The sequence below is a fragment of the Solanum stenotomum genome, chromosome 10, assembly GCF_019186545.1.
Source record: "Solanum stenotomum isolate F172 chromosome 10, ASM1918654v1, whole genome shotgun sequence".
NCBI classification, from domain to species: domain Eukaryota; kingdom Viridiplantae; phylum Streptophyta; class Magnoliopsida; order Solanales; family Solanaceae; genus Solanum; species Solanum stenotomum.
In genome coordinates this window covers 42,471,208-42,492,604 of record NC_064291.1, presented here as the reverse complement: position 1 = coordinate 42,492,604, position 21,397 = coordinate 42,471,208, and the positions used below count along the sequence as shown (strand labels likewise).

The 21,397-nt window shown below is 39.3% G+C and overlaps 1 long non-coding RNA gene across 1 annotated transcript; it reads left to right on the top strand.

The window, feature by feature from the left end:
- The first annotated feature begins 20,556 nt into the window (after positions 1-20,556).
- On the top strand, positions 20,557-21,030 carry LOC125842688 (uncharacterized). The gene is made up of 3 exons (XR_007443937.1): positions 20,557-20,715; positions 20,790-20,851; positions 20,968-21,030. It is a non-coding gene; the product is annotated as an uncharacterized LOC125842688 (long non-coding RNA).
- Positions 21,031-21,397: the final 367 nt, after the last annotated feature.

The following is a 21,397-nucleotide window of genomic DNA, read 5'->3' as shown; positions in this document are numbered from 1 at the left end:
TCCTCAACTTGCGCACATCACGATCAAGAATTGCAATTGGGTCCTCATCATATTAGAGGTCTTTGTCCAACACAATTGAGTCTCACTTAATGATATAATCCTCGTCACCATGATACTTCAACTTGGACATATGAAATACCGAATTAACACTCAATAAATTAGGAGGTAAAGCCAATCTATATGCTACCGATCCCACACATTCAAGAATCTCAAATGGACCAATGTATCTAGGACTTAGCTTACCTTTGTTACCAAATCTCATCACTCATTTCATGAGTGATACCTTAAGAAAAACATTTTCAGCGGATTGAAATGCAATGTCNCATATGAAATACCGAATTAACACTCAATAAATTAGGAGGTAAAGCCAATCTATATGCTACCGATCCCACACATTCAAGAATCTCAAATGGACCAATGTGTCTAGGACTTAGCTTACCTTTGTTACCAAATCTCATCACTCATTTCATGAGTGATACCTTAAGAAAAACATTTTCAGCGAATTGAAATGCAATGTCTCTTACCTTTTGGTCCACATACTTCTTCTGTCTACTCTGGGCTGCTAAATGTTTAACTTGAATACTCCTCACCATATCTTGAGCATCTTTTACTAAATCAACCCCCAAAGGTTTCACATCTCCAGCCTCAAACCATCCTATGGGTGATCTACATCCCCTCTCATATAATGCCTCAAATGGTGTCATATCAATGTTGGAGTGATAACTATTGTTATAAGAGAACTCACACAAAGGTAAGAATTTATCTCAATGCCCTCCAAAATCAATCACACATGCCCTCAACATGTCTTCCAACACTTGAATACTCCTCTCCGATTGTCCGTCCGTCTGTGGATTAAATGTTGTACTAAAAGTGAGTTTTGCGTCCAATTCATCATGCAATTTCCTCCAAAACTTGGATGTGAATTAAGTACCACAATCTGAGATGATAGAGAGGGGCACCCAATGCAACCTCACTATCTCTTTCACATAAACTTTAGCAAATTGTTCAGCATTATAATCTATTCTTACAGGAATAAAATGGGATGACTTGGTCAATCTATCAACCACTACCAAAATAGAATCAAACTTCCCCAAAGTCTTGGGAAGATCAACCACAAAATCCATGGCTATCATTTCCCACTTCCATTCCAGAATTGGCATTCTTTGAAGCAAACTTGCAGGCCTTTGATGTTCATACTTCACTTGTTGACAATTTTGACACTTCGCCACAAACACCGCTATGTCCTTTTTCTTGCCTGGCCACCAATAAATTCACTTCAGATCTCTGTACATCTTGGTCACACCCGGATGAATAGAATACTGTGAACCATGAGACTCTGCCAATAATTTCTCAATATAGTCATCTACTCTAGGAACACATATTCTTCCTTTAAAATTGAGCACACCATCCGCACCAAGAGTGGTCTCTTGTGCTTTACCATTCGCAGTCTTCTTTCTAAGCTCCTCCAAATTCTTATCATCATATTGTTTGGCCTTGATCTCCTCAATGAATGTGGCCCTGACTTTAATGCTACCTAACGCTACACATCTTTTTGAGATGCCCTACTGCATGAACCTAGATTCTAAGGTCTGAATTTCTTTAGCCAAAGGTCGCTTGGATACACTTAAGCAAGCTAAACTACCCATACTCACCGTTTTTCAACTCAAAGCGTCTGCCACCACATTAGGCTCGGATAGTATTGAATGGTCACATACATCATAATTTTTAAGTAACTCCATCCACCTTCAATGTCTTAAATTCAGATCCTTTTGAGTGAACACATGCTGCTGCAAACTATGATTATCAGTAAATACCTCACACTTAGCACCATAAAGGTAATGCCGCCAGATCTTAAGAGCAAACACTACCGCTGCCAACTCCAAATCATGTGTTGGATAATTCCGCTCATGCACCTTCAATTGACGCGAGGCATAAGCTATAACATTCATATCATGCATCAACATAGCACCCAAACCAGAATGTGAAGCATCACAATAAATAATAAAATCTTTACCATCAACCGATAATGCTAAAATAGGCGAGGTGGTCAAGAGAGTCTTGAGCTTTTGGAAGCTCTCCTCACATTTTCAGTCCATTCAAATGGTATCTCCTTTTTGGTCAAATTAGTCAAGTGGGTGACAATAATAGCTAGCGAGCCCCACAAAACTCCTAACTTCTGTCACAGAACTAGGCAGAACCCAATTCTTAACTGCCTCAATTTGAGGATCTACCATTACCCCTTCTTTTGAAATTACATGTCCCAAAAATACAACCAAAGTCAACCAAAATTCACACTTAGAAAATTTAACATACAATCTTTGCTTCCCAAGAATACCCAAAACAATACGAAGATGGACGGCACGCTCTTCCTCATTTTTTGAATAAACCAAATTATCATCAATAAAGACTGTGACGAAAGAATTAAGAAATGGCTTGAACACCCCATTCAGTAAACTCATAAAAGTTGCAGGCGCATTAGTCAAACCAAAACCTCATAGTGCCCATAGCGAGTTCTAACCGTCGTCTTAGGCACATCCTCAGGCCTAATTTTCAATTGATGGTAACCGGATCTTAGATCAATCTTAGAGGAAACTGTTGCACCTTGCAATTGGTCAAAAAGATCACCTATTTGAGGCAAAGGATACTTGTTTCAAATAGTGACCCTATTCAATTGCCGATAATCTATACACATTCTCATACTATCATCTTTTTTCTTAACAAACAAAATTGGAGCACCCTATGGGAAAGCACTAGGGTGAATAAATCCTTTATCAAGAAGTTCTTGGATTTGAGCCTTAAGCTCTGTTAATTCTACCAAAGCCATGCGATATAGAGGGATAGAAATTGTAACACCCCGTATCCTAAATAGACCAGAAAGAAAATTTCCAGAAGTGCAGGTACCACCTACAGAGGACACCCTACGGATCGTAGGTTGGACCACGATCCATGGACCAGGTCCGTGGAATGTGGTCCACAGAGAAAAAGCCCAAAAAACCTAGACCGTAGGTGGGACCACGGCCCATGGACCAGGTCCGTGGAATGTGGTCCGAATAAAATAAACTGCGACCCACTGCCAGGACCTACGGACCATAGGTTGAACTACGGTCCGTGGACCAGGTCCGTGAAACGTGGTCCACAAAACCCATTCTTTGAGCCAAACGACAACTGACCAGGACAGACCGTTAGGGTAGACCACGGTCCGTGGACCAGGTCCGTCGGTCGATCTCGACAACTTTTAAGTCAAGGTCATTTGGGTCTTTTCCCTATGCGTTGGACCCCTAAACTACACCGTTTAGACCCTAAATTATGATGTTTTAGTAAGTTTAAGCCTAGAAACATAACTAGAACTTACCTTAGTCAAAATCATTAATCAAAACTCAGAAAATTAGAGCTTGAGAGGAGAAAAGAGGTCAAGAACCCTAGTTCAAAAATGCAGCAAGATTCCATCAGTTCCAGCCCCAAAATCGAAAGATTTCTCTGTGGAATTCGTCACCAGGTATGTGGGATTTCACTAGTGGGTTCCTTTCGCTATTAGTTCCCTAGATTTTAGTCAAATTCTTGATTCCCTATTATTAACTAGACCTAAGGTTTCTAGAACTTCAGCAGATTATCATGAATTGATTATTTACATGTTCCAAATCAGATTATCATGTTATTACTTCATTTATTGCACGAACTTCAAAACCCTAGCTATGTATTTCTTTAGTTCTTGAATTACATATGCTAGGTCAAATATTATAGTATTTCAGATATACATGCCACAGTCTTAAATGTGTCATACTCAGTTATTTATGTGCATTCTAAGTTTGCATGTCATTTTGAGCTATCCAGTATATCACAATAATTCAGTCATAATGTGTTAATCACTTAATCCACTGGGAGTAGCATAATACCAAGTTGGACTAGGGTCAGTCATCCATATAGTCACAGAACTACGAGCCGCGTAGGTTGTAAGTCCCCTCTGTGGGCATCATTTTAGTGACCACGCAAGCATGTCTCTATACCTTTCAGTATAGTTCAGTATTCAGTCTCAGCATGTTATAATTTGGTCATTGCATTCAGTTAGCTCAGTATTTATATCATGTTCAGATTATGCTCTTGCTTTATTGCTTGTTCAGTTATATGTTTATTTTAGCTTTACTTTATCCTGCATGCTCAGTACCTTTCAAGTACTGACGCATACTCTGCACTACATTTTCTCATGATGTAGGTTTAGGTTCTCAGCATCCAGATCACGCTAAGATTGGTTCCCGATCTCCAGTTCAACAGCATCAGTGGTGAGCCCTCATTATTTGAGGACAACAGTCATGTTATCTTTTTATTATTTCAGCCTTTTAGCTTCAATTTTGCTAGACTTAGGTGGGGCATGTCCCAGCACTTCTAGTCAATTAGAGACTATTTTCAGACATAGTTAGATTCAGCTTAGTATTTGAGTTTGATGTTTCTTTTGTATTAAACTCTCAGATTTGATATTCAATTTTAGTATATGGGTATTCCCCATCATTTCAGACTTACTTAATATTAGCTTCCGCAACAATTTTATTTCTCAGTTTATCTTTAGTTTGCTCATGATTATGCCAGCAGGGTTAGCTTGGGGTCACTTGCGATCCTAGGTCCTGTGTCCACGTCTCGGGGAATGACAAACTTGGTATCAGAGCACTAGGTTTAAGTGTCCTAGAATGTTTGAAAAGTCTCACTAAGTAGAGTCTTTTTCATGGGTATGGAGTGCACCACATCTAATGGGAGGGAGGCTACAAAGTGTTTTAGGAAAAATCTTCATTTTCTTATTACTTTTATCATGCGTAAGGTATGATCTAATTCCATTCTATCTTGACGTTCTATGTTTCAGTGATCATGCCTCCTCGTAGAGCTAACGCTGGGAATGCGAATTCCAGGAATGCAAACGCAGCTCCTCCAGTCCCAGATCAAGAAGTTTCGAATGCAGAATTCTGGAACGCCATTCAGATTTTGACTTAGAGCGTTGCCAACCAGAACAATCAGCAGGCTCCAGCTCCGACAAATGCAAATGTTGGGTCGGCTACAACCAGAGTGCAAGATTTTGTTAGGATGAATCTACCAGAGTTCTTAGGATCGCAGATAGGTAAGGATCCCCAAAACTTCATTGATGAGGTTAAGAAGATCTTTGAAGTGATGCAGGTAACTGGGAATGATTGGGTTAAGTTAGCATCTTACCAACTTAAGGATACAACTTATATCTATTATACTCAATGGAAGGAGAATAGGGGTACAGATGCAACTCCTATCTCTTAGGATTGCTACAGTGAGACCTTTCTGGACAGGTTTTTCCTAAGAGAGCCAAATGAGGCAAGAGTTAAGGAATTTATAAACTCAAGGCAAGGTAGTATGATAGTCCAAGAGTATGAGCTCAAGTTTACCCCAACTCTCCAGGTATGCTCCTCATATGGTTGTTGATTCCATGGTTCAGAAGAATAAGTTTCTATATGGAGTGTCAGACTTGGTGAAGACTGTTGACACCCAATTTTGGACCTCCACAATATAAATTAATCATCGAGCTTCTCAATTTTCAAACAATGTAGAATAATTAGTTTTATAAAATTCAAATATTTCTCGAGGTTACTTTAAGTAAGTCTAGTCGATTTTTATAGTATTTTATAATTATAAGTATAGTTAGTGTTTCTTAAATATTTGAAAATCGTCTCAAAAGGACTTTGTTTTAATTAAATATTTTGGTTAATTAGTTAAGTTATATAATAGTTTATATTTTAAATTATTTAGTTTATATTTGAGTTAACTTTTTTATTTCGTTAAGATTAGAAAGCTCGTTAGTTAACTATACTAATTCGTTCTACTTAATTTTTAACCGATTCTACCAATTATTCTCGATTTGGTTAGATCTTAAACTTAAGAATGGCTAAGTTTACATCTCATTTGGTCATTCTAACATAATTATCTCTTGTCCCACTTTTTGGATCAACTTGTAAGAGAAATTTGGGCCTTTTTCTAATTTTTTCCAGCAGCCCATGAAATTTCCAGCAACCCTCTATCCAAATTCCAGCAGCCTAACATTCCCAACTAATACATAATCCAGCCCACTTTTGACCCCGACCCGGCCCATTTCCTTGTTCCAAAAGAAACCCAGCTTCCACCAGCTTCTAACGTCAACAAACAGAGCAATTCCTAGACATTAACAACTGCTGAAAAAAAATGACAAACACAGCAGCGATCAGGCGGAAAGCAGCGAGGAACGCGTGAACTAGTACTAGGCTGCGACTTTGCTTGTCTTCTCCTCCAATGTCCTTTTCAACTAGTACCAACAGTGCAGCAAAGAAAGCACGCGTCTACCCTCCTTTCCTCTTCCGGAAAGAGTCAAATTACAGGGAAAAGGGTGTTTCCCTTAAATGGTGAAATAATTTTGAGTTTGAAATTAAAATTGGCCCTAATTCCATCCGGATTTTCCCCCCCATTTTCGAACCCTAGTTTCTTCTATATATTCCCCCCTTCTTATTCATTAAAAGGTTGGAAGAAAAATAGGGAAAAATTTGGCAAAGAACAGTGAGCAAAATATAGGAAAATTGAGATTCATCAAGCATAGATAAGGAAATCAGAGTAGGATTTGAGACGATAGTGTTTATATTGTTTAGAATTCTAGGTCCCCGTTAGTAGTCCACGTCTTCGCCGGAATCGCGTGTGGTTGGGAGAAAGCTCTCGTTTTGCTCGTCTCACCCTATTCGTTGCACCAGAAAAGGTAGCAATCTCGTTCTCATTTCTCGTTTCCCATTGTGAATGACACTTGCTCTGTCTTGTTTCCTATCTAAAGGTTTTTATTTTTATTTTGTCTATTTTGAAGTCATTCTTCGTTACTAGTTCGTTATATGTCCCAGATATAGCACCATTGAATCTGATTTGAATAATGGTGAAGTACCCTAAACGTGACAGATTTCTTCTCTTGGTTATTATTATTGGTTATGTCTGTTTGGGTTTATTTATTTCAAGTTGGTTTAAGCTTTTGCTTCTCTTCGCCTTGATCGTTTGGAATAGTTTGAGTTCGGTCTCTTCATTCGTTTTAGGATTTTGTTTTCAGTTTTATTTTTTCTTTTGCTCTTGGGTTTAGCCGTTCAAGATTCGACTTATTTGATTTAGGGCGAAGTCTCGATGTTAAACAAGTAATGTTAGAGTTGCCAGCATTTTGGTCCTTTTGTTACTCTTGTTTGACTTAGCAAGTATATGAGATCCTTTACATGTTAATGTAGTAGCTGTCCATGTCGATTTCTTCGTGGCTGTAGGTATTATGGCTGGCGGCATTATCTCTTATTAGTCGATTATGATCAAGTTTAGTTAGTTAAGAATAATTAACCTGAATCCCTTCCCCATTGCTTGACAAGTTGTGACATAATGATCAATCTTCCGGCGATTTTTTTTTTTTTTAGTTGAAACGTGTTAGTATCATTTGTCTTTCAACCTGCATAACAATCTTGCTTTAACATAAATTTGTTACCATGATTAGCCGAATGGGTTACCTTTAAATTTACATGCTATAACCTTGTTTTAAAATTTCGGTGCATCAAGTTGTCGGCAGTGACATGATTAATTGACCCTCGCTCTGATTCAATTTTAATTAACTCGCTGTAGTTGAACTAATTGTTCCAAACTTTTGATGTGATTAAGGCATATGGGTAGGCTAAATCATTTTAAAATATATATGTATATATTTAAATAATGTGAAAATAAGGCCATTAAAGCACATGGGTAGGCTGAATCATTTCAATATATATATATATATATATTGCTTCCTTTTTTTGCTTCAGGACCTGCCAGTGGTTCCCCACAATTATCCAATCCATCATTCTTTATTCTCTTAGGCCTAAGGTGTTAAGTGCTAATTTCCTTTGATGTGCATATTATTTTGTGATTGATAAATCATCGTTAAGCTATGGTGAGAATATGTTGAGACTAATTTTATTTCTTTTTGTTGCATGTGATACCATCCGAGTCCTCTTCGACTCCGATCTTCTTTCCCTCATATTTCGAGAGAGCCATAAAGGCTCAAATTCCTTTGTCGAGTCAACCGGCCATTTAAAGTCGATGAACAGGTCCCGGAGTTGAAAGGACACGCAATAATTTGGAGAATTGAAAATTGGGTCAATCTTAATTTCAAAAGATTGTATTTTGTTATTTTTTGGGCTGAAGCCTTTGTTATTTTAATTTCATCTTATTAGTATTTAGGACAGGTGGAAAACGGGCCTGAGGCCTAAAGAAATAACTTTTATGTTAGTTTAGGACATGTGCAGATAACTCAAATGGGCTGGAGGCCCAAAACAAAAATGGGCCCAAATACTGGTCCAGGCGAACAGAAACCAGATTTGGGTCCCAACTCCCTTTCCCTCTTTATTTTATTATATTTGTATACTTGTTAATATTTTCCGCTAACCTTAAGGTCGAAAAATTCAAATCCCCGAGAGACGTTCATTTTGATTTAACAATTTAACTAAACCGATCATCTCTTACAAAACTTAAGTATAAGTTTACAAAATATTTCGCTTAGATGAATATTTCTGCATTTTATTTAAAATGGTCCTAACTAACAAATAGTTCAAATTTTGCAAGTTAAAATTAAGTTAAAATTATTTTAGCCAAATAAATTAATTGTCGGATAACCGCATTAGCGGATATTCTAGGTGCTTTAAAAACCTTCCTAGAATATTAATAAGAACCTCGAACCCCTTTTTTAAGTTTTCATTAGATTCCTGTTTTAGTCTTTTGAAAATAATAGTTTTCTTGATTTTTCTTAAAAATTAAGTGGCGACTCTTAAACCAGTTTTAAAATATATTTTTTGAATAAAGCAAAGACAGAGTGTAGAAATGCTATGTTACTGGAAAATATGAGCATCTTTAGGCTCATGACTCATGCTCAGCAGGTTGAGGGTGATAAGCTTAGAGAATAGGCTAAGGAGAACAAGAAGGCTAGGACCGGAAGCTATGACTACTCTCAGCAGAAATCGGGTGGTGGGAATCACTCGCAGGGTCAGCAGAAATTTTCAACTCCAACACCTTCATCAGCTAGTGTTCCATCCTCCAAGTTTAGACAAGAACAGAAAGGTAGGGCATCAGGATCCAAGTCTAATGGAACTGTTTCAGGAACTAAAACCTACCCAACTTGCCCTAAGTGTGGTAAGAACCATCCGGGTCAAGGAGGCAATGCTAATCGATCCCAGTCTACAACTTCAGCAGCACCAGTAGGTCGGCCGACTCAGCAAGGTAACTCTTCTGGTACAGGTGGCGGATAGCGCCAGAACAAGCTCTATGCTCTTCAAGCTCACCAGGATCATGAAGATTCTCTTGATGTAGTCACTGGTACGTTACGAGCCTTTGATCTTGATGTTTATGCTTTGTTAGATCCAGGGGCTACTCTTTCCTTTGTAACTCCTTATATAGCAATTAAGTTTGATGTTAGTCCAGAAACTCTCTCAGAACCTTTCTCAGTCTCTACTCCAGTCGGTGACCCAGTTATAGATAGATGGGTATACAAAAATTGACATGTCACAGTCTCTCAGAAAGTCACCTCAGCAAACCTTGTAGAGTTAGAAATGGTAGACTTCGATGTCATTCTAGGCATGGATTGGTTACATTCCTGTTATGCCTTAGTCAATTGTAGAACTAGGATTGTTCGTTTTCAGTTTCCAAATGAACCAATCTTAGAATGGAAAGGTAGTAGCTTAGCGCCTATGGGTTGATTCATTTCTTACCTCAAGGCCAGAAAGAAGATATCTAAGGGTTATCTCCATCATCCAGTTCGGGTTAAGGATTCAAGCTCCGAAACCCCAACACGTGAGTCAGTTCCTGTAGTTAATGGGTTCCCAAAAGTGTTTCCAGAAGATCTTCCCGGAGTTCCTCCCGATATGGAAATCGAATTTGGAATTGATCTCCTTCCAGATACCCAACCTATCTCTATTCCTCTTTACAGAATGGCTCCAGCTAAGCTTAAGGAATTGAAGGAGCAGTTGAAAGACCTTCTAGATAAAGGCTTCATCAGACCTAGTATTTCACCATGGGGTGCACCAGTATTGTTCGTGAAAAAGAAAGATGATTCTCTCATAATGTGCATTGACTATAGGAAGTTGAACAAGGTCACAATAATGAATAAGTATCCCATCCCCAAGATTGATGACTTGTTTGACCAACTACAGGGTGCTAGTCATTTATCAAAGATAGACCTCAGATCGGGTTATCATCAGCTTAAAGTCAGAGATAGTGACATTCCAAAAATAGCCTTCAGAACTGGGGTATGGTACATATGAATTTGTAGTTATGTCTTTTGGACTAACCAATANGCCAGAAAGAAGATATCTAAGGGTTATCTCCATCATCCAGTTCGGGTTAAGGATTCAAGCTCCAAAACCCCAACACGTGAGTCAGTTCCTGTAGTTAATGGGTTCCCAAAAGTGTTTCCAGAAGATCTTCCCGGAGTTCCTCCCGATATGGAAATCGAATTTGGAATTGATCTCCTTCCAGATACCCAACCTATCTCTATTCCTCTTTACAAAATGGCTCCAGCTAAGCTTAAGGAATTGAAGGAGTAGTTGAAAGACCTTCTAGATAAAGGCTTCATCAGACCTAGTATTTCACCATGGGGTGCACCAGTATTGTTCGTGAAAAAGAAAGATGGTTCTCTCAGAATGTGCATTGACTATAGGAAGTTGAACAAGGTCACAATAAAGAATAAGTATCCCATCCCCAGGATTGATGACTTGTTTGACCAACTACAAGGTGCTAGTCATTTCTCAAAGATAGACCTCAGATCAGGTTATCATCAGCTTAAGGTCAGAGATAGTGACATTCCAAAAATAGCCTTCAAAACTGGGTATGGTACATATGAATTTGTAGTTATGTCTTTTGGACTAACCAATACTCCTTCAGCTTTTATGGACTTGATGAACAGAGTGTTCAAGCAGTATTTGGACTTGTTCATTATCATCTTTATTGATGATATCCTCATTTACTCTAGGAATGAGGAAGAAAATGTGAGTCATTTGAGGGTTGTCCTGCAAACTCTCAAGGATCACCAGTTATTCGCAAAATTTAACAACTGCGAGTTTTGGTTACAATCAGTTGCTTTCCTTGGGCATATAGTATTCATCAAAGGGATCCGAGTGGATTCCCAGAAAATAGAAGCAGTGAAATAATGTCTCAGACTTACCTCTCCTATAGATATCAAAATTTTCTTGGGTCTAGCAGGTTATTACAGAAGGTTCGTGGAAGGATTTTCATCCATAGCCTCTCCATTGACTAGGTTGACTCAGAAAAAGATTAAGTTTCAGTGGTCAGATGATTGTGAGAAGAGCTTCGCTGAACTGAAGACTATGTTGACTACAGCTCTTGTTTTAACTCTACCAGAGGGTTCAGACGGTTATGTTATTTATTGTGAAGCGTCTAGAGTCAGCCTAGGTTGTGTATTGATGCAGCGAGGTAAGGTTATAGCTTATGCTTCCAAACAGCTTAATGTGCATGAGAAGAACTATCTGAATCATGACCTCGAGCTTGCAGTTGTGGTGTTTGCACTCAACATTTGGAGACACTACCTATATGGTGTTCATGTAGATGTGTTCACAGACCATAAAAGCCTTCAGTATGTGTTCACCCAGAAAGAGTTGAATCTTCGCCAGAGAAGATGGCTTGAGTTCCTCAAGGATTATGACATGAGTGTGCATTACCATCTTGATAAGGCAAATGTAGTAGAAGATGCCTTTAGCAGATTATCTATGGGTAATGTAGCACATGTTGAGGAAGAAAGAAAGGAGCTAGCAAAGGATGTTCACAGACTTGCTCGCCTAGGAGTTCGTCTTATGAGCATAGCAGATGGTGGTGTAATGGTTTAGAATGGGGTAGAATCTTTTTTGGTAGTGGAAGTTAAGGAAAAGCAAGACAGTGATCCGATATTGCTCGAACTCAAGGGTGCAGTCCATCAACAGAGAGTTGAGGTATTCTCCCAAGGGGGGATGGTGTGCTTCCCTACTAGGGTCGATTAAGTGTTCCTAATGTGGGAGAGTTGAGACAACATATTCTTGCAGAAGTCCATAACTCTAGATATTCTAATCATCCAGGCGCCACTAAGATGTACCGCGACCTGCGGGAAGTCTATTAGTGGAATGGTATGGAAAAAGATATAGCGGATTTTGTGGCTAATTGCCCAAATTGCCAGCAAGTCAAGGTAGAACATCAGAAACCAGGAGGTATGACTCAAGAGATTGACATTCCTACTTGGAAGTGGGAAGTGATCAACATGGACTTTATCACAGGTTTACCTCGTACTCGCAGACAGCATGACTCCATGTGGGTGATAGTTGACAGAGTTACTAAGTCTTCTCGCTTTTTGGCGGTCAAGACTACAGATTTGGCGGAGGACTACGCCAAGCTTTATAGTAATGAGATTGTGAGGTTGCATGGGGTTCCTTTTTCTATCATCTCAAATAGAGGTCTTCAATTTATCTCTCATTTCTAGAAGTCATTTCAAAAAGGTCTTGTTACTCAGGTTAATCTTAGCACAGCATTTCATCCACAAACGGATTTTCAGGTAGAGCGTACCATTCAGACCTTAGAGGACATGTTGAGAGCTTGTGTGACCGATTTTAAGGGTAGTTGGGATGATCACCTTCCTCTTACATAGTTTGCCTACAACAATAGTTACCATCCTAGCATTCAGATGGCCCCTTATGAGGCATTGTATGGGCGTAGATGTAGATCTCTTGTTGGTTGGTTTGAAGTAGGTGAATCAGCCTTGATAGGGCCAGATTCAGTCCTTTATTCTATGGAGAAGTGCAACTCATTATAGATAGACTTAAGACAACCCAAAGTCACCAGAAGTCTTATGCAAATGTAAGGAGAAGGGAACTAGAGTTCCAAGTTGATGATTGGGTTTTCCTAAAAGCGTCACCTATGAAAGGGGTGATAAGATTTGGCAAGAAAGGAAAGGTCAGTCCCAGATACATAGGCCCTTACCGTATCTTGAAAAGGATTGGTAAAGTGACTTATGAGCTAGAGTTGCCAGCAGATTTAGCAGCAGTGCATCCAGTCTTTCACATTTCACTATTGAAGAAATGTGTGGGTGATCCAGCATCCATGGTGCCATTAGAGAGTGTGACTGTAAAAGATAGCCTTTCTTATGAGGATGTACCAATTGAGATTCTTGATCATTAGGTTAGAAGGTTGAGAAACAAGGAAGTCGCTTCAGTCAAGGTTTGGTGGAGGAGTCAGCCCGTAGAGGAAGCTACTTGGGAAGCAGAAGCAACCATGAAAGCCAAGTATCCTCACCTCTTTTCTTGAGGTAATAGTTTCTCTTCAGTTTTCCAGTCATTCATGCGTATATTCAGTCTTAGTAGCATGTTCCTTCAATTTGTACTTGCATTTTCAACGTATTTTGCATGTTTTGGAACTCAGCTCAGTCAAAAATCAATTTTCAGTGTTTAGTGGTAGGGTTTGCAGCTATTTCCCTCCATTCCAGCTAGTTTAGTTTTCATTTGAGGATGAATGTTCTCAAGAGGGAGATAATGTAACACCCTGTATCTTAGATAGACCAGAATGCAGATTTCCAGAAATACAGGTGCCACCTACGGATCGTAGGTTGGACCACAGTTCGTGGACCAGGTCTGTGGAACGTGGTCCACAGAAAAAAAAACCCAGAAAACCTCGACCTTAAGTGGGACCACGGCCCATGGACCAGGTCCGTGAAACGTGGTCCGCAGAAAAAAAATCAGGACCTATGGCCAGGACCGTAGGTTGAACCACGGTCTGTAGACCAAGTCCGTGAAACGTGGTCTGCTTAACCCATCCTCTAAGCCGAATGATGGCTGACCAGGACGGACCGTAGGGTGAACCACGATCCGTGGACCAGGTCCGTCGGTTGGCCCCAAAAGCATTTAAGTCAGGGTCATTTTGGTCTTTTCCCTATGCGTTGAACCCCTAAACTACGTCGTTTAGACCCTAAATTATGAGGTTTTACTCAATTTAAGCCTAGAAGCATAACTAGAACTTACCATAGTCAAAATCATTAATCAAAACTTAGAAAATTAGAGCTTGAGAGGAGAAAAGAGGTCAAGAACCCTAGTTCAAGAACGCAGCAAGATTCCATCAGTTTCCTCCCTGAAATCAAAATATTTCTCCATGGAATTCGTCACCATGTATGTGGGATTTCACTAGTGGGTTCCTTTCACCCATTAGGTCCCTAGATTTCAGTTAGATTCTTGATTCCCTATTATTAACTAGACCTAGGGTTTCTAGAACTTCAGCATATTATCATGAATCGGTTATTTACATGTTCCAAACCAGATTATCATGTTTTTACTTCGTTTATTGCAGGAATTTCAGAACCCTAGCTATGTATTTCTTGAGTTCTTGAATTACACATGCTATGTAAGATATTTTAGTATTTCAGATATACATGCCTCAGTCTTAAACGTGTCATACTCAGTTATTTATGCGCATTCTCAGTTTGCATGTCATTTTGAGCTATCCCGTATATCACAGTAATTCATTCATAATGTGTTAATCACTTAATCCATTGGGAGTATCATAATACTGAGTTCAACTAGGGTCAGTCACCCATATAGTCCAGAACTACGTGCCACGTAAGTTGTAAGTCCCCTCTGTGGGAATCATTTTAGTGATCACGTCGGCATGCTTCTATACCTTTGGCCAGGTGTATTAGGTCCTCTCGATGGGCCGTATACATCGGACTCCACAATTAGCTCATATTGTTTTATTATCAGTTATTAGTATTTCCCACAATTCAGTCAGATACCATTGCATTGACCACATTTCAGTACAGTTCAGTATTCAGTCTCAACATGTTATAATTTGGTCATTGCATTCAGTTAGCGCAGTATCTATATCATGTTCAAATTATGCTCTTGCTCTATTGCTTGTTCAGTTATATGTTTATTTCAGCTTTACTCGATCCTGCATGCTCAGTACCTTTCAAGTACTGACGCATACTCTGCGCTACATCTTTCGTGATGTAGGTTCAGGTTCTCAGCATCCAGATCACGCTTAAATCGGTTCTCGATCTCCAGTTCAGAAGCATTAGTGTTGAGTCCTCATTCTTCAAGGACAACAATCATGTTATCTTTTCATTATTTCAGCCTTTTAACTTCATTTTTGCTAGACTTAGCTGGGGAATGTCCCAGCACTTCTAGTTAGTTAGAGGCTATTTTTAGACATAGTTAGATTCAACTTAGTATTTGAGTTTGATGTTTCTTTTGTATTAAACTCTCAGATTTTATATTCAGTTTTAGTATATGGTATTCCCCATCATTTCAGATTTACTTATTATTAACTTCCGCAACAGTTTTATTTCTCAATTTTTCTTTAGTATGGTCATGATTATACCAGCAAGGTTAGCTTGGGGTCACTTATGATCCTAGGTCCCGTGTCTACATCTCGGGGGTAGGGGCGTGACAGAAATGGGGCGTGTACCAGGCTCTAAATCAATGTAAAAATCAATATCTTTATCCGGAGGCATACCAGGCAAGTCTTTAGGAAACACTCCTCTAAATTCTGACACCACAAGAATAGACCTAATGGATGGAGCTTCAATCTCAATATCCTTAATATGAGCCAAATAAGCCAAACAACCATGCCCTATCAATTTCTTAGCCCGAATGGAGGATGTGATCTTAGTTCGCTTAGGCTTGTACACCCCTTCCCACTCTAATTTTACCCTTTCCAGAATTTCTAGAGTTACAGACTTAGTATAACAATTAAGAACAGCATAATAAGGGGACAACCAAGTCATGCCTAAGTTTATGTCGAAGTCAGTCATATCCAAAATCACCAAATCAGCCCTAGTCTGAAAACCCATTAACAAAATAGGACCAACACAATAGGGCATGGGTAACTATGATTGACTTTCCAGCTGGGGCAGAAACATAAATAGGGGCATCAAGAATATCACAAATCATATCAAATTCTGAGGCGAATCTCACGGATACATATGAATAGGTAGAACCCAGATCAAATAACACATTAGCCATCCGGTCACAGACAAGAATAGTACTTGTGATCACCGTTTTAGATGTATCTGCCTCATTCTTTCCCGGAAAAGCATAACATTGAGCCCTATCATCTTGACGAGCCACTTCTCTGCTTGGTTTCACGTTACCCCTACCTCCGTTACCATTTCCTCTGCCTCCATAGCCTCACTGACTACCTCTTCGCCCACCTTGTGGATGCCCTCGACCATTATTAATGTTCCCCGCGGGTACCACTGCTCTAGAAGGTTGTTGCACGGCATCGAATACACATGGGTGGGGACAATCTCTCTTCATATGCCCAGGTTCTCCACAATTGTAGCAAGTATGATCGAAAGATAGTCTGCCGCCCGTTGAAGGCACGACTCCCTGGCTATCCTGAAAATGATAAGATGGAGTTCCTGAGTAATTACATGTAGAGGAGGGCATGGAGGACTGAATTGGCTTGGCTGCAAGCATTGGCCTCCCTGAATCTCTGGAATAAGAACCTTGAAAGTTGCCTGAAATCTTGGCCCTTTTAGCCAATGCCTTAGCCTGACCGTCTCACCTCACCCCATCCACTTTCTTTACATAATTTGTTACCTTATTAAAGCCCTTCCCTGCAATAGTCATATGAACAGATAATACTTGCAACTCAAAATTCAGTCCCCTAATAAATAAGCGGATCCTCTCATCCTCAGTAGTCACCAATTGAGTAGCATATCTAGACAAAGCATGGAACTTGGCCTCATAAGCAGCCACAGACATACCACCTTGTTCCAAGCCATAAATTCATCTTTCTTACGATCTCTCAAAGTTCTAGGCACATACTTTTCTAGAAACAGAGCATGAAATTGGCTCTAAGTAAGTGGAGGTAAAGTAGAAGATCTGCATTCCATATAAGCTCGCCACCACTGCTTAGCCTCACCTTGAAGTTGAAAGGATACAAACTCAACCCCATGTTGATGGACAATTCCCAGCTTATGAAGCCTCTCATAAGCATATTCATTCCCAGAACCAAGAAACACATGAGGCTTAAGCTTCAAAAACTTAGTCAACATGTCATGCTCATTACCAGTCATAACAGATTCCAACAAAGGATGGAATAAAGCATCATTACCTCTCGTTCCACCCATCTTGGGCGCAGTGCTAGCAACAGAGGGATTAGCGGGAGCTTAAGTTGCTTGAACAGAATGAAGCACTCCTGAACCAACCAACCTTTTCAAGAATGACATGGTCTGTCGAGCTAACACTAGGTCTATGGGAGGAACATTGGTAGTCTTAGCCTGCACCTCTTCCTCTTGTCCAACCTCCTCAACATTATCAACCTCAATATCCTCTTCTAACTCTTCACGATGCACCGGAGGGTTCTCATTCACAGGGGCATTCTCAACCGGTACCTCATTCCCAGCAGGCGCCACAATTCCTCGACCTCTACCCCTAGCTCTTCCTCTAACCCTACCTCGACTGCGACCTCTCGCTGCAGATTCCTCAGCTAGAGCATTGACGAAAGCTACGGGACTGACGTTGTTATACCTAGTGTTAACCATCTGTGGACAGAAGAGTGAAAGAGATTAGATACCAATTCGAATCGATAGATACCAATTGGAATCAAGTTATAGCACGAAAGGAGACAAGAGAAAATAGAGAGATTTCCTAAAGTCCTATAGTCTCTCAAAGAAAAGTAAAGGCGTCCCCGTACCGTTCCGCGAGACTCTACTAGACTCATTTTGGTACATCGAGATCAACGAACCTAGGTTCTGATACCAACTTTTTCACGACCCTGACCATCGTGATTGGCACCCACAATAACTCTCCGGTGGGAGAACCACTTCTACAACCCAAACTAAGCAACTAATCTAAAAACTAAGGCATTTAAGTTACAGAAGCAAGTTGAATACTAAGGAAATAAATAGGGAGTTCTCATAAACTCCAACAAAAGTCTAACAAGAACTAAACAATGCTAAAGAAATAGCCTAGAACCTGAAAGTCAATGTACCAAATCATCTAAAGTTCAACTAGTTTAAACAAAAAGGGATGCAACCCCAATCTAATGAACTAATCAACTAACTAGAACATAGTCTAAGTCTGAAAATGATGGACATGGACGAAAGACAACCCATGGCAGCCCGGAAGAATTGGCTCACCCTTGAATTCGAACGATCACTGATTGAAGATGTCATGTACTCAACAAAAATAAGAGCAAGTGTAGTATCAGTACACAATCATAGTGTACTGGTAGGATCACACGGTCATCCCACTAAGTTTAACATAAACAAGTCATTACAACATTATAACACATGCATATATCGAACATATACAATATTATCAACATTTACGAACACCGAAAACTTCACATTACTCAAGATACACAATCATATCAAATCATTGGTCCTCTCATGGAACACAAACCCAAACAGTTAGCAAACCGAAACGTGGTACCCGATCCAATAATTATGCCAGAACGTGGCAACTGATCTCATAGTTATGCCAGAACGTGGCAACCGATCCAAGTTAGTTATGTCGGAACGTGGCATCACAAGTATATTCTCAAGATCATACATTTAAGTCATGATTCATGGCATTCATCAGTCTTCTATCTCATTTACAACAAATGTGATCAATAATGAAACATTCATATACATACAAGTATCATAATGAAGCAAGAACAAGCATACATCACACAATCATAAAATCACAACCATCACCTACCTCGAAACAAGCTTGAAACCCTAAGAAACTTGATCCTTCCCTTTCCAGATTCGTTCCGCTTGTTCTTGGTCTACAAACAATCAATATAATACGGGAATCAATAAACAATCACTAATTACCCAGATTACTAACAATTCTATGAACCGTAGATCAAACCCATGATCTCAATTATCCCAATTAGGGTTGTTTCCACCATAGAATCTAGATCAAAACCCTCTTCCATCATTAATTACCCATTCTATTACGTTCTACGAATCGAAAAATGGTTTCGGGGAGTGAAAAGCTTACCTTTAGCCTCAAGAATGGTGAAAAATGAGTAGGACTCGCCAGGGGTTCGTTCCTTAGATCCAAAAGTCGAAAAGTGCAAAATAAGTCGTTTAGGGAATTATTAAAGACCTTAAATCGCGTCAAGCCCGCCACAGCGGCCCTTATCCCACTTCAGCGGCCCCGCTAGAGCGGAAAAACCCAGCGCCAAAGCAGCTTGCACAAACCAGTGAGCTATTTTAATAATTTTAAAATCCTCATTTCACAACACACCTCTAACCAACGACGCTCAGAAAATACCCTTCACGCTAAGATCGATTCTGAGAGTTCTACTCGCCCAAATTCAATTCCGTAAAATTGTACGAATTCCTTAACAAGTTATCTAACTACTCATGTAATCAAAATCATAATTATTTCATCCGATTGTTACAAGATTTCCCTACACCTTAATGACTCCGATTTCGTCCAAATCTGGACTAGGTTGGGAAAATCCAAATACTACGAAAAAAGTTTTCCGGCCCAAAATTTTCCGTCGTTGGCTTTTCTATAACGATGGAACCCGGTCGTTACAATGTTAACTTACATACCTCTTAGGGATCAAACTCATGGAAAAAATCCGCAATAAAACTTAAGAACCTCGACGAACACCGATCTTNCCGGCCCAAAATTTTCCATCGTTGGCTTTTCTATAACGATGGAACCCGGTCGTTACAATGTTAACTTACATACCTCTTAGGGATCAAACCCATGGAAAAAATCCGCAATAAAACTTGAGAACCTCGACGAACACCTCGATCTTTTCTCCTATTTTCTCTTCTTGAACTCTTTTCTAAAACCCTAGCGTGAATTAGGATTTGTGTAGAGTGAACTAAATCAGTTTAGACCCCTATTTAATTACTAAAAATGAATAAATCTGATAGGGTATATAGATACGAAATTTTTGACCGAACATAAAATTTTATACCATTTGTATTCCTTAAATATTTCTTTTGTGTCAAGTTATATATTTTGATTTTGTCTTATTTTAGTATGTTTATTTTAAAAGATTTGAAAACTACAAAAAATACATGTTTTCTTTTAATTTTAATTTTAATTTTAATAAATAAGCTAGTATTTCTTAATTACATTTTTAAATTAATTATTTAAATCTTCTTATACTTTATTAGTTCAAGATAACGAGTTAATATTTTTATATTCTATATATAATTTAAATAAAAATAATTACTAACCTACACTACCCCACCTCCCTCCCCATTTCCTACCATACATCAGCAACTACACTCCACACTCCCTCACACACGACCCCACTTCACCACTACCCTCAACCCCTCTACACACTCCTATATTACCCTTATTTAGAAGTGCCACTTAAAAATGACCAACACTGCATCTGCTGATTGTACCAAAGGCAGTACTGATTGTACATTTAAAAGGACCAACACTGCATCTGCTTAGTGTACTAAAGGCAGTACTAATTGTACATTTAAAACTTGTACATTTAGAGGACCAACAATGCATCTTCTGATTGTACTAAACGTAGTACTAATTGTACATTAATAAACGCCTCTCTCATTTTCACTTCACTTTCTCTAGAAGTTTCTCAAATTTGTAACCCTAATTTCTCTCCCTCTCCGCTGTTCTTTTTACTTCTCATCAACTCTTCAATGGTGAAGCCACCTGTTCTTTACTCTTTTGTGTTTGTCTACATCTCTCTCAAGCTTTCGTGAAGGCTTCTGTTTATCTCCGACGAACTGCACAGGTTCTTCGTCGTCGTTTAATCGAAATTTCAATGCCGACTCCATCTCTTCTTTACTGTTTTCTCTTTCTCTACAGACTTTAAATATGTCGCTGAAGGTTTGCTGAGGATTTCTGTTTCTCTCCTACGAGCTGCGCAGGTACGTCTTCGTGGTTTAAGCGAACCTAATTTGTCTCCCTCTCAACTCTTCGTTCTACTTCTGAACTCTTCAATAACGAATCCATCTGTTCTTTACTGTTTTCGGTTTGTCTGCAGCGTCTAAATTTCTCGCTGAAGGTTTCTTCAATATTTCGGTTTGTCTCGGATGACCTGCGCAGGTACTCCATCTGTTCTTTACTGTTTCGTATTTCTGTACAACCTTTAAATCTCTCTCTCAACCTTTCCTGAAGATTTCTGTTTCTCTCAGACAACCTGCGTAGATACTTGTTCATGCTTTTAAGTAAAATTTACATGTTTGTTCCATCGTTTGTTGTTTCTCCCATTCCTAATTTGTGTTCTGTTTTGCTCTTTCTCTGATTGTTAAATTCGCGCCTGTACACTATATTGAGCCATATTATACTGTATGCATGTACTGGAAACTTCTGATGAATAATTGCATGTATTTGTCTATTACACTGTGTTCACCATCGAACCACAGCCTTTCAATGCTTCAAACATTCTGCTTACAATGTGCTTTCCGTTTCTC